This window comes from Capsicum annuum, unplaced genomic scaffold, assembly GCF_002878395.1.
Source record: "Capsicum annuum cultivar UCD-10X-F1 unplaced genomic scaffold, UCD10Xv1.1 ctg82010, whole genome shotgun sequence".
Classification (NCBI taxonomy): Eukaryota; Viridiplantae; Streptophyta; class Magnoliopsida; order Solanales; family Solanaceae; genus Capsicum; species Capsicum annuum.
Genome location: NW_025892772.1, coordinates 356,806 through 369,325, shown reverse-complemented (window position 1 = coordinate 369,325; position 12,520 = coordinate 356,806). Strand labels below are relative to the sequence as shown.

At 36.7% G+C, this 12,520-nt stretch overlaps 1 non-coding gene across 1 annotated transcript; it reads left to right on the top strand.

Annotated features, from left to right (window-relative positions):
* The first annotated feature begins 11,298 nt into the window (after nt 1-11,298).
* On the top strand, nt 11,299-11,405 carry LOC124895425. The gene has a single exon (XR_007051704.1). It is a non-coding gene; the product is annotated as a small nucleolar RNA R71 (small nucleolar RNA).
* The last annotated feature ends 1,115 nt before the right edge of the window (nt 11,406-12,520 follow it).

Below are 12,520 nucleotides of genomic sequence, written 5' to 3'. Positions count from 1 at the left end.
AAGTGCATAGATCTGAACCTAATTGTTCTGTGTCAATATAAGTGTGATGATCGAATGTATAGTGTTGTAACATATTTCGAGGTCGAGTGAGATCATGTAAACCTCCTAACTAAAAGATGAGTTGAGAACATTTCTATCGAATAAGTTTTAGTGAATGTGTCAACTTGGATCAATTTCCAACAACCATTAATCCAAGTATATAATGTGTTACATGGCCAACTATATACCAAATGAAATATCTTTGAGTCTTATTTCCAACACAAATGGTTTTACCTTAATCCAATAGTAGAGTAGAAAGTTATGCTCATTTTACTTCGAAATATCTGTCTGTTAACTAAGTGATGACTATGTTGATAAGCCATCACTTAGGTGACGACTAAGCTGACGAGCCATCAACTAAGTGACGAGCCATCAGCTCTAGTCATCAGCCTGGATCAGTAATTGGAAAATCCCAACCTGAAAGTAACGACTAAGTTGATGAGTCGTCACCTAACTGGCAGGTTGTTCTTGCGACTCAGACGCACACGCAAGTGCATACGGTCGTACAACTAATATAGTTATTTAGACAACCAGTTATCATTCCCACGAGGACTTAGCAACTAGAAATTCCACCAACTTTTAGTTTTAGAGAATGAGTAGTAAATGTTGTAAAGTATCAAGATGGTTTTGAAATTAAGAATAAAAATGTAAATCATTAACTAAGAAATAAAAGTTTATGACTAGTGCGAAGCAGACAACAGTTGTAAACAGTAATGACAAGAATTACAGGGTTGAGGATTTTTGAACAATCATAAAAATCACTATTCTTATAGCATTCTAATTGGTTATCGGGTTGTTGGTTCAAAAGGTTTAGGCTACAATCTTGGTCTCCCGACCTCAAATCTTCTATCTATTCAATATTGCAGCTACAACTCCCGCAGAGGTACAATAATTCTTCTAGATTCATAAAGTTATCTTCTTCCAATTGAACCAAACAAGGCTTCTAGGTATTTTTATGTCCTACATGCTAATTCACACCCCTTATTTTATAAAAGGGTAAGAACCTTGCTTCTTAATTTCTTTGTTCTATACCACAATTCTCGTCCTGGATCCACGTAGAAATATGAATTTATTCTAATGGTGGCCACTAATCAAAATAGTAAGCACAAGAAATTAAGAGCAACCCAGATAATAATCCAAAAAGAAACTACTATAAAGAATATCAAAGAGTAATCATGCTCTTGGCCTCAACCCCAGAACAAGGGTATTTAGCCACTCATGTTTAAATTAAACATTAAAAAAAAGTAATTAATTATACCCAAAATTAATCTTGAAGTAAGGAAGTTCGAAAGAAATATTAAGAACCCTAAAAGAAAGAATTCTATGATTTTCCGCTGCTGCTATGCTTGCCAAAAGTGTTTGGAATTGTGGTCACGTGTTCCTTTTATACTTTAAAAAATTTCACCAGATCTGTACACTTAATGCGACGCGTCGCTAATCGCATCTTCCCATCCAACGCGTCACATCAACATCATGTTAATGTACTGAAATTTGCCTTGAAAAATATGACTAAGTTAACTTCTTCAACACATGATGCGACACGTTGATATCGCGTTGTTTCACCGAAATTGTCGATGAACTAGAAGTTGCTCATAAAATTTTTGCTTACCAGTCGACGCGATGCGTTGAGATAGCGTCGCATCATTGGAATGTTTCTCCATTTCTTCTCTTAATTCTCATACTTCCTCAGGTCCTTTTTTTATTCTTGCTTTCGTGCATCTACACATATTCTTGGACTTGATCAATATGATCTTTCACGTCTTCGTGATATGCATCCCATTTTCGTCAGAATCTATGGGAAATTTACCCTGTATCTCTAATCATATTGGAGCCACGAAACACAATTTAGCTCAAAACTCAATATATTAACAGAATTTTTATTCTCAAAACAAATCCAAATGTGGATAAATAACGGTGTTTGGACATATAAATACACCCAAGATCATCACCCCACACTTAAAACCTTGTCCGTCCTCGAACATCTTCACACAGCATAATCACCAAACCTTCTAATCATAACCTAAGAGTCATGCTAGCGTTGGGCACATGAACATTTTATTTTAACTTCATTATCCCAACAGTGACATTTAATTCATTAGTAAACTTAATAGAAGTACGCAATCAAGCAATACAATAAGAAATCAGGCTTTTATCCGCATGCACCCTCACAACAAGAAAGTTTCCCCCTATCTCTTATAATTTTTCACTATATATCATGAGGGGAATATCAAAATTCAATCACTCGCTCTCAATAAAGAAGGCATACATAATAGGTGATGAACCCTAGGCTTGCCCTTAGTGTAATACTCCAATAATAGTCAGATGTTGACATGTAGGATCAATTAGGTCTTTCATAGTTATAATGCAGGCTAAGGGATGGGAAGGAACTATTTGGGAAATAATGACTAGTCTTCCTAAGCACTTTAATACATAACCGTCTGCAATCAACATCACATTTTATCGACCCAACTTTTCATTTCATTATCTTTACACATCCATTGTTTCACCCTAATCTTTTTAAGCACATTACCAACCCTGAGATAGGAGTATTTTTCTTTTTACATCATAATTTAATTCTCAGCTTTTCCTCACACCCTAATTATTGTTACGCACCCCTATAGTAGCCACCCTCAACTTAAGAGATTTGCCTTAGTTAAGGTGCACATTGTCCTTAATAGACCAGGGCCACCACTATAGGTTCATTGTAACAAAAACTGGGAAATAATAACTGAAACTTTTATCTCACATTTTTTCTTACTCCTAAGCGTTATAATTAAATACACAATGAACACTTTTTTCGAGCTTCACTTTCACCTTTTTCCTTCTTAAATTTCACATTCCCCTCTTATTCCATTATTTGTATGAAAGTGCTTAGGGACTATGGATCGAATTAAATTCAATCAAAGAAAGGATTCGGTTACGGATGAGGCCACCAAAGAAATCAGGCTATAGGCTCAACGGGGCTAACTAAGGTCATGCATAAGGGTAAGTAAATAAAGTCTTTACAATTCGGTTAACAAAGAAATGCCTAAATCACTTCCTACCCACAACACCCTTTATTTAGCTTTGTAAATACACTGGGAAATTTCTAGTCATTCCTATCTGTGTAGAATATAAACAAACACTCACTCCCTCAGTGCATGCTAAGAAACAAGTCGGATCTTTATGGGTTCTGATATTGCTCTTTATCAAATTTAACACTAAGCCAATCAAATTGAACTACACTTGTTGGGATTTAACATCTAAAAATAAAGCATTTTTCCCAACACAAAACATTCTCAAAAGTCACAATCGGGGTCCTATCATTTTTTCAGCGTCTAAAGACACACTCCCCTTAAGACGGTTATCATTCATCTATCATAGGGGAAGGAAACTCAATATGATGTTGCGTAACGAGAATTGACAAAACGGCACATATAATTACTGTATTATGAAAATTACCACAAAGAGTTAAAATAAAGCAAACATTTTAAACTAAATTTTCCAAAAAGGGAAATAATGTCAACTTACAAACCCAACAAAACATAAAACAGAAATAGAAATTGTTCAACCAAAACCCAACAGAATTCAGAAATTACAAATTAAAGATGAAGGTCAAAGACCAACGACCCCACTCTTAAATGTAGCACTATCCCAGTGCTAGCAATAAGCATAAGGAAGGATGGCATCGTACTCCCTGCTCAGTCAAATGTCACCTAAGCCATTACATTATTATCAGCACTATCATCGTCTCTAAAGTCATTGCCTAAATCATCATCATATGACTGCTCGTCATCCAATGACTCATCGTCAGAATAACCCATGCGTCTCTCCTTGTTCGTGGGGACGTCATCATCCAATAGCTCATACAAATTAGGCCAATGTGCAGCATTGTTTGAGTATGTGGTCCTAATGGGTAGTCCAACTCGACAGCACAAATATCCTATTGGGTAGCTGGACGCCCCCTAGTCTTCAACTCCAACATAGTGAGCCCATACATACGGGCTATGATCTCATCATTCTGGCCTTGACGCACGGGCATAGTCAAATTCACACAATGAGGAGCATGTTACGTAGTGCAGGAAAAATCCAATGGCCTATCACCAACAGGTGATATATAATCTACCTCCTCCTCGAGCATACCCTGCTACCTCATAAATCTAGTCAGCAACCTACCAAAACCATATCTGCAACCCCCTAAGAATCTAGCCTTTCTCATCACAGAAAAAATAATTGCACCAACATTCAAATCCACATCTTCATGCATCATAGCAATGATAATACAAATCCTACCACGAGTCACCTCCATCAAATGTGTAGCATGAACAAAGCAGGCATATATAATTCTTGCTTATAAACGAGTCTCCTTGTTGGAATGAGTAAATGGGAGTGATACATGAGTGACACCCTCTTTATGGTGAATCCACCTAGCCGTTGAATGAGTGTCGCAAAGGAGATGATAGATGTGCTGATATGGTGGCTCAATAATCATTCTCTTCAATGGCTCCATATCCATAAGGGTCTACCTAGCAGCTTATTAATAGTATTAGTAGTAAAAGTGATCACATAACCACGTACCTCAACCTCAGAGTCTTTTGGGTTCCAATTCGCATAGAATTCCCTCACTAAGCTTAAGTTTCATTCTGCTGGCTTCTCAGATAGGAAATTCATGTGTTGCAACTCTATTCTTCGCACCATAGATGGATATTCTTTCATTAGCCTTGCCCTATTAATGAATTGATTGGATGAATATTTTGACTCTTTATGTTGCAAATACCATTTTCTCCATGCTTCAACCACAGCCTTGGTCCTGAACCTCCTTTGACCCATAGGAACATGTGGGGCTAAGGGCACACGATCAGCTGGGCGGTTCCTCTTATGCCTGGGCTCAGACCTACCAACTATATTCTTCCCCTTGCTTCGTCGTTTATGGTTACTCGACATTGTACCGATCAAACATAACAACCCACAAATACATAAAGAAAACACCTTCGAAACTAGCAACCATTAAGTAAAACTTACCCTACACTTAATTTCTAGCATAGGTTTATAAAAGAAGGACTCAAGGTACTCAAACTTCCCTTGTTCAACACAATTACCATCGTCAATTTTCTAGCATCAAAAAAAAATTTCATCTCAAGGATATGGCAGTTTAAACAAATCTCATCAAACTAACCTAGTGACTTCTAACTTGTATAGAGAAAATAGGGATTCATTATTATATTACGCCTCTTCAACACTTTTACCTATGTTCCTGTACATGTTAACCCTGATCTCACATCAATAGCACCCAATTAAGAAATTAATAGCTATTACTAAGGTAGTGTATGATTGATATCCACCCCACACTTATTTTCTATTATGTTGTGAATCAAGCACATCCTAAATCATTGAAATTCAACACTTGGTGCAGCAAAACACTCAATTATCTATCAATTTAAATCTCAGACCCTTAGTGTAACCAAATCAGTTAAATCAAGTGTAACCAAATCAGTTAAATCAAGAATCCCATTTCATAGTACATTAGCTTCCCACGTGAGAAAGAGCAAACAAACAACAACAACATGTCACCATAACCCCCTAATGTTCTCCAACTAGATTGTAAATTAACATTCAATGAAAGTTCAAATAATTTAAACACAAAACATTGGACATTTAACTTCAATTCAAGCTAATTTTTATATCACAAATTTTAATGAAACCAACTTGTGACATTATGTAGAGCACTTGGATCCATAAGACAAAATATTAAAGCTTACCTTGGTCTTAGTTGAAAGGATGAGGATGAAGTTGAGTCTTGTTGTTATTGCCCAGAAAGGACAAAACCTCAAAAGGGAGCAAATTTAGGGTTTTGGAAAAATGGAGAGGCGCAGCTAGGGTTTAGGGAGTGTGGGGAAAATGAGTGAGGTGGTAAATTAGATTTAACTTGTTATCGATAGATGCAGATGACACAATGTGTCAGAAATTGCATTGAAGAATCAATGCAACAAGTCGAGTCCGTGTCATCACACTCGAAGTTGCCTCAAATAATTATTCTAAGTGTTACCTAGATGACAACCAACGTGAAGTGATGGGTAACACGTTGTAGGACCAATGGGACGCGTTGTCACTGTGGAAGTTCACTAGAAATAGCCTTAGAAAATTTTTCTAAGTGTGGGCATGATGCACATTAGTGCTACGTATCAAGATAGCATCGATCCACTGGAAATTGCATCCAAAAAAATTTCTAAGGCTAAATTTCCCATATTTTAATGCATCTTTTCTTACCCCTTACTTTTTTATCACCATGTATCACCTATTTACTTACTAAAAGGTCAATGTTCATCAGCATCTCATATTTTCTACCTCCACCAAGTTTCTTATTTCTGTACATCAACCAAAAACAACAAAATCATGTAAGAAAAAATGGGTTGCCCCCCCAACAAGTGCCTTATTTTCGTTCATGGAATGACTCATCTTTTTATATTTTTTTCTTTTTGTCCTTAAAATCTAAAAAGTAAACTACCCATTACATTACATTTGTGGGTTTCCTCCTACACATCGACTTATTTTACATCGTGGCACGACTTGGCTCAGTCTCACTCCTCAGTAAAAGTGATGGACACATTGTGCTTAACTCCATGATCATCCCAGTAATGCTTCACATGTTGTCCATTTACTAGAAACTTCACAGTATTCTCCTTGTTCCATAACTCAATCGCTCCATGAGGTGTCATTTGTACTACTTTGAAAGGCCCTGACCACTTAGACCATAATTTTCCTGGAAACAACTTTAATCTCAAATTAAATAGCAAAACAAGTTGTCCGGGTTCAAACACTCTATCTTGAATCTATCTATCATGCCATCTCTTGGTTTTCTCCTTGTAAATCTTTGTGTTCTCATAAGCATTGAGATGAAATTCATCAAATTTAATGAGCTGACACAATCTCTTTTCTCCCGCGGCTTTCATCTCAAAATTCAACTTTTTAACCGCCCAATAACCTTGATGCTCAAGCTCAATATGTACATGACATACTTTCCCATAAATCAAACGATATGGGAAAGTACCAATAGGCATCTTATACGCTATCTAGTATGCCCATAATAGATCATCTAACTTCTCAGCCCAATTCTTTCATTGCCCATTTACCGTCCTCTACTGTATTTGTTTAATCTCCTGGTTGGAGACCTCAACTTGTCCACTCATTTGTGGATGATACGCAGTGGCCACCTAATGCCTAACACCATATTTACCTAAAATATTCTTGAACTAAGTGTTAATAAAGTGCGTACCTCTATCACTTATTATAGCTGTTGGAGTACCAAACCTCGAAAATATTTGCTTCTTCATGAACTTCAACACTACTCTTGCATCACTAGTAGGACAAGTTGAAGCTTTCATCCATTTAGATATGTAATCAACTACCACTATGATGTATGAATTACCATTTGATGGTGGCAATGGTCCCATAAAATCAATCCCCCAAACATCAAATACTTCCAATTCAAGGATGTTGTTTAAGGGCATATCATGATGCCTTGAAACCATTCCCAACCTTTGGCATTGATCGAAATTCTTTACAAAAGCTACTGCATCTCAAAACAATGTTGTCCAAAAGAAGATGGATTGCAACACTTTTCTTACGGTTCTTTAACCCTCATGATGGCCACCATAAGGGGATGAATGATATTTTTGTAGTACTTGTGTGAATTCAACTTCCGGAATGCATCTCTGTATAATAACATTTGAGACTTGTTGAAAAGATAAGGCTCATCACATATAAAAACACAAGAATCATAAAGTAGTTTCTTCCTCTATTGAATTGTACTTTTTGGAGGATAAAAGCTACTTGCCAAAAAATTTACAATGTCCGCATACCAAGGAACTTCACACTCCTTTATAGACAATAATTTTTCATTCAAAAACTCTTCACGAATGCAGAGAGATTCTTCAACGATATGATTATGCGTTTCTAACCTTGACAAATGGTCTGCAACTTGATTTTCTACTCCTTTATAATCACGAACCTCTAAGTCAAATTCATGCAATAACAAAATCCACGAGATTAACCTAGACTTTGTATCCTTTTTAGTGAAGAGATATTTGATGGCCGCATGGCCAGTGTGAATAATAAAATTTGTGCCCACCAAGTATGCTCTAAATTTATCAAATGCATACATCACTGCTAACATCTCCTTTTCAGTGACTATATAATTTATTTGGGTACATTCAAGACTTTACTAGCTTAGTAAATAGAGCAAAATATCTTGTCTGCTACAACCACGTCACTAGCATCACACATCAATTCAAACAACAATTCCCAATCCGAAGAAATCAAAATAGGTGTGTCAATCAACTTCTTTTGTAGCTTCTAAAATGCTTCTTTACAATCTTCCCTGAAATCGAACTTGGCTTTTTTTCTAATAGTTTGCGCATTGAGCATGAAAACTTTGAGAAATCATGAATAAAATATCTGTAGAAACCTTCATGCACTAATAAACTTTGCACTCCTTTCACTGTAACTGGGTGTGGTAACTTTTTAATCACTTTAATTTTTTCAAAATCTACCTCAAGTCCTCTACATGACACTTTGTGGAAAAGGACAATTCCTTTCTTTACCAAAAAGTGGCACTTCTCCCAGTCCAGCACCAAATTTCTCTCTTCACATCGAGCTAGGACTTGATCTAAATTTTGCAAGCATTTATCAAAAGAATCACCGTACACAGAGAAATCGTCCATGAATACCTCTACAAATTCTTCCACTATGTCATAGAAGATTGACATCATACATCTCTGAAATGTTGCAAGTGGATTGTAAAGGCCAAAGGGCATGCGTTTGAAGGCATAGGTACCATATGGGAAAGTAAAAGTTGTCTTCTCTTGATCCTTAGGAGCAATGGTGATTTGATTATAGCCCAAGTAGCCATCAAGAAAATAGTAATACTCCTGTCCTGCCAAACTATCCAACATCTGATCAATGAAAGAAATAGGATAGTGATCCTTCCTTGTGGCTTCATTTAGCATCTGGTAGTCAGTACAAATTCTTTATCCAGTCACCATACGAGTAGGGATTAGCTTATTTGATTCATTAGTAATCATGGTCATCCTACCTTTCTTTGGGACACAATGTATTAGGCTTACCCACTTACTGTCTAAAATTGGATAAACAATCCCATTATCGATTCACTTAATGACCTCTTTCTGCACCATGTGTTTCATCACTAGATTCAACCTATGTTGTTGATGCACTCATGGCTTGAAACCTTCTACCATATGTATTTTGTGTATGCAAAAAACTAGATTTATTCCTGTACTGTTAGACATTTGCCACCTGATTGCCTTCTTCCTCTTTTTCAACACTGTCATTTTTTCTTGTACATGTATATCAGATAATCCTGCAGACAAAATAATAGGCAAGGTATCATTATTACCAAGTTAAACATATTTCAAGTCAGGAGGAAGAACCTTAAGCTCCAATTTTGGAGCTTCATCAATTGAAGCTTTGGGGGATGGACCAATTGGCCTATTCAATGGCTCAAAAGGCAATTTTATTATTTCAATAAGTGCCGAATTCATGACTTGGAATAACACCAATTCTTCCACATCTCCATACAGATCAATACCTACCAAAGCTCGCTCTAAGGGATCATCTGACAATAGTAGCCTATGATCAGACTCAAGATCGGTAACCAATACAATTGACAACTCCTTAAAAATAGATGGCAATTTTAGCGCTTTATACACATCAAAAACCTCCACTTTATCATGTGCTCTCATTGTTATTTTTCCTGCCGCTACATTAATTAATAATTTTCCCATTGCTAAGAAAGGTCATCCCAAAATAAATGGAACAATAGGATCAGCTTCGAAGTCAAGAATTACAAAATTCACCAAAAAGATTAAGGATCTCACTTGCACCAAGATATCTTTTATAATACCATTAGGCCTATCAAGGGACCTATCTGCCAACTGCATAACAATAGTAGTGGGTTTGGGACTCCCAAGACCCATCTTTCGGTACCACAATATGGGCATAAGATTGATGCTAGCCCCTAAATCACACAATCAATGTGCACTAATGGTCTGTAAGTGAAACTACCCGTATCCTTTAGCTTCATGTCTAATTTGTTTTGAATCTTAGATGTGCACTCCTCAGTAAATGCAACTGTAGCATATTCGGTCAATCGATTCTTATTTGTAACTATATCCTTTAAGTATTTCACATATTTTGGAAGACTCTGTAGAATTTCAACAAGAGGCAAATTTACATGAACAGCTTTAAAATATCTAAGAACTTCTTGTAACTCATCTCCTCTTGATGCTTCCTTGCCCATTGAGGAAAGGGTAAGGGGAGAGTCTTCTTCTCCATATGAATTTCATCACTTTTCCTTTTTTTCTTGAATTTTTTCTCTGCATTTTCTTTAGAACCATCATCAGTGAATGTGGGGATCACCTACTCCTGAACTATCTCCTTAGTTTGTAGCCCACTTCTTGTTGTAACTGCATTCACTAGCTTAGGATTTATCTCTATATCGCTAGGTAATACTCCTTGAGGTCTAGCATTCTGTTCTCCTGCAATTTGACACAGTTGCAACTCCAGATTTCTATTAAGATATTTTTGACTCTTTAACTCCGCTGCAAACAGTGCCTGTTAGTCTTTATTTCTACTACAAATTGTGTTTGTTGAGCCATAAACCACTTCATTGACTCCTCCATATTTCTATCTTGAGCATTTACCTAATTATTTTGAGTCAGCTATTGATTTGGTTGCACTGGTCCCTTGAACTGGTTTGTATTTTGCGCCTAATTTCCACTCCATAAGAAATTGAGATGGTTTCTCCAATTGGTATTATACATGTTACGAAATTCTACTATACTTGACAATTTGCATTTCCTATGTAGTTGATAGAACCCAGATTAGGCATACAAATGTCTGATACATACTCATCACATCCACAAACCTCACAGCAAGAATTTTTTGCTTGGACTGCATTAGCTGTGGCTACTGTTTGAGTAACTCCCAACTTAGTATTATTAAGCTGAGTAATCATATGATTTTTCATGGCTTCAATCTGTGCCTGTAATGCAGTGAATTGGTCTACCTTCAATGCCCCTAAAACCTTCCTGGGAGTATAGTCAGCATGCCAGTCAGGATTTTCTTGTGAAATCCGATTCAGCAATATGTACAGTTCTTCATACGTCTTCTTAAGAGTCTGTCCACCTACTGCTGAATCCAAGAGAATCTTTCATGTATGTCTCCAATACCTCAATGAAAGTATGAACAAGAACATCATTGGACGGATGATGGCGAGGTCAATTTTTGAGCATACTCTTAAATATCTCTCAAGCTTGGTAGAGATTCTTTCCTTCTTTCTGTCTGAAACTCAAGGTCTCACTCCTCAAGCGTGCATTTTTCCCAGATGGAAAGAATTGAATAAGGAACTTCTGAGCTAGATCTTTCCATGGAGTGATGGAGAGTGGGGCTTGCCTACTCCTGAAATGTCTCCTTGGTTTGTAGACCACTTCTTATTATAACCACATTCACCTTCTTTTGATTTGTCTTTATATCTCTAGTTAATGCTTCTTGAGGTCTTGTATTCTGTGTTTCTGCAATTTGACCCAGTTGCTACTCAAGATTTCTAGTAAGCAATTATTGACTGTTCAACTCCGCCGCAAACAGTGCCTATTGAGTCTTTATTTCTACTACAAATTGTGCTTGTTAAGCCATGAACTACTACATGAACAGTTTCCTAATTATTCTGAGCCATCTATTGATTTGGTTGCACTGGTCCTAGAACTGGTTTGCATTTTCTGCCTGATTTCCACCCCATGAGAAATTAGGATGGTTTATCTGATTGGGATTATACATGTTACAAAAATTCTACTGTCCTTGACAATTTTCATTTCCTACATAGTTGATAGAATCCAGATTAGCCATACAAACATCTGCTACATACTCACCACTTCCACAAACCTCACACCAAGAATTTGTCGTTTGGACTGCATTAGCTGTGGATACTATTTGTGTAACTCCCAACTTAACATTATTAAGCTGAGTAATCATATGATTTTGAATGGCTTCAATCTTTTCTTGTAATGCAGTGAACTGGTCTACCTCCAATACCCTTGAAACCTTCTTGGGAGTAGAATCAGCATGCCAGTCAGGGTGAAATCCGATTCATTAATGTGTACAATTCTTTATACATCTTCTCAATAGCCTGTCCATCTACTTCTGAATCCAAGGGAATCTTCATGTGTTGCTCCAATCGCTCAATGAAAGTGTGAACAAGAACATCATTGGACTGATAATGGTAAGGTTAATTTCTAAGCATACCCTTTAATCTCTCCTAAGATTTGTACAGATTTTTTCCTTCTTTCTGTCTGAAACTCAAGATCTCACTCCTCAAGTATTCAGTCTTCCCAGATAGAAAGAATTGAATAAGTAACTTCTGAGCTAAATATTTTCGTGAAGTGATGACGAGTGATGGTTCAACATGTAGCCACAATTTTGCTTCCCCTAT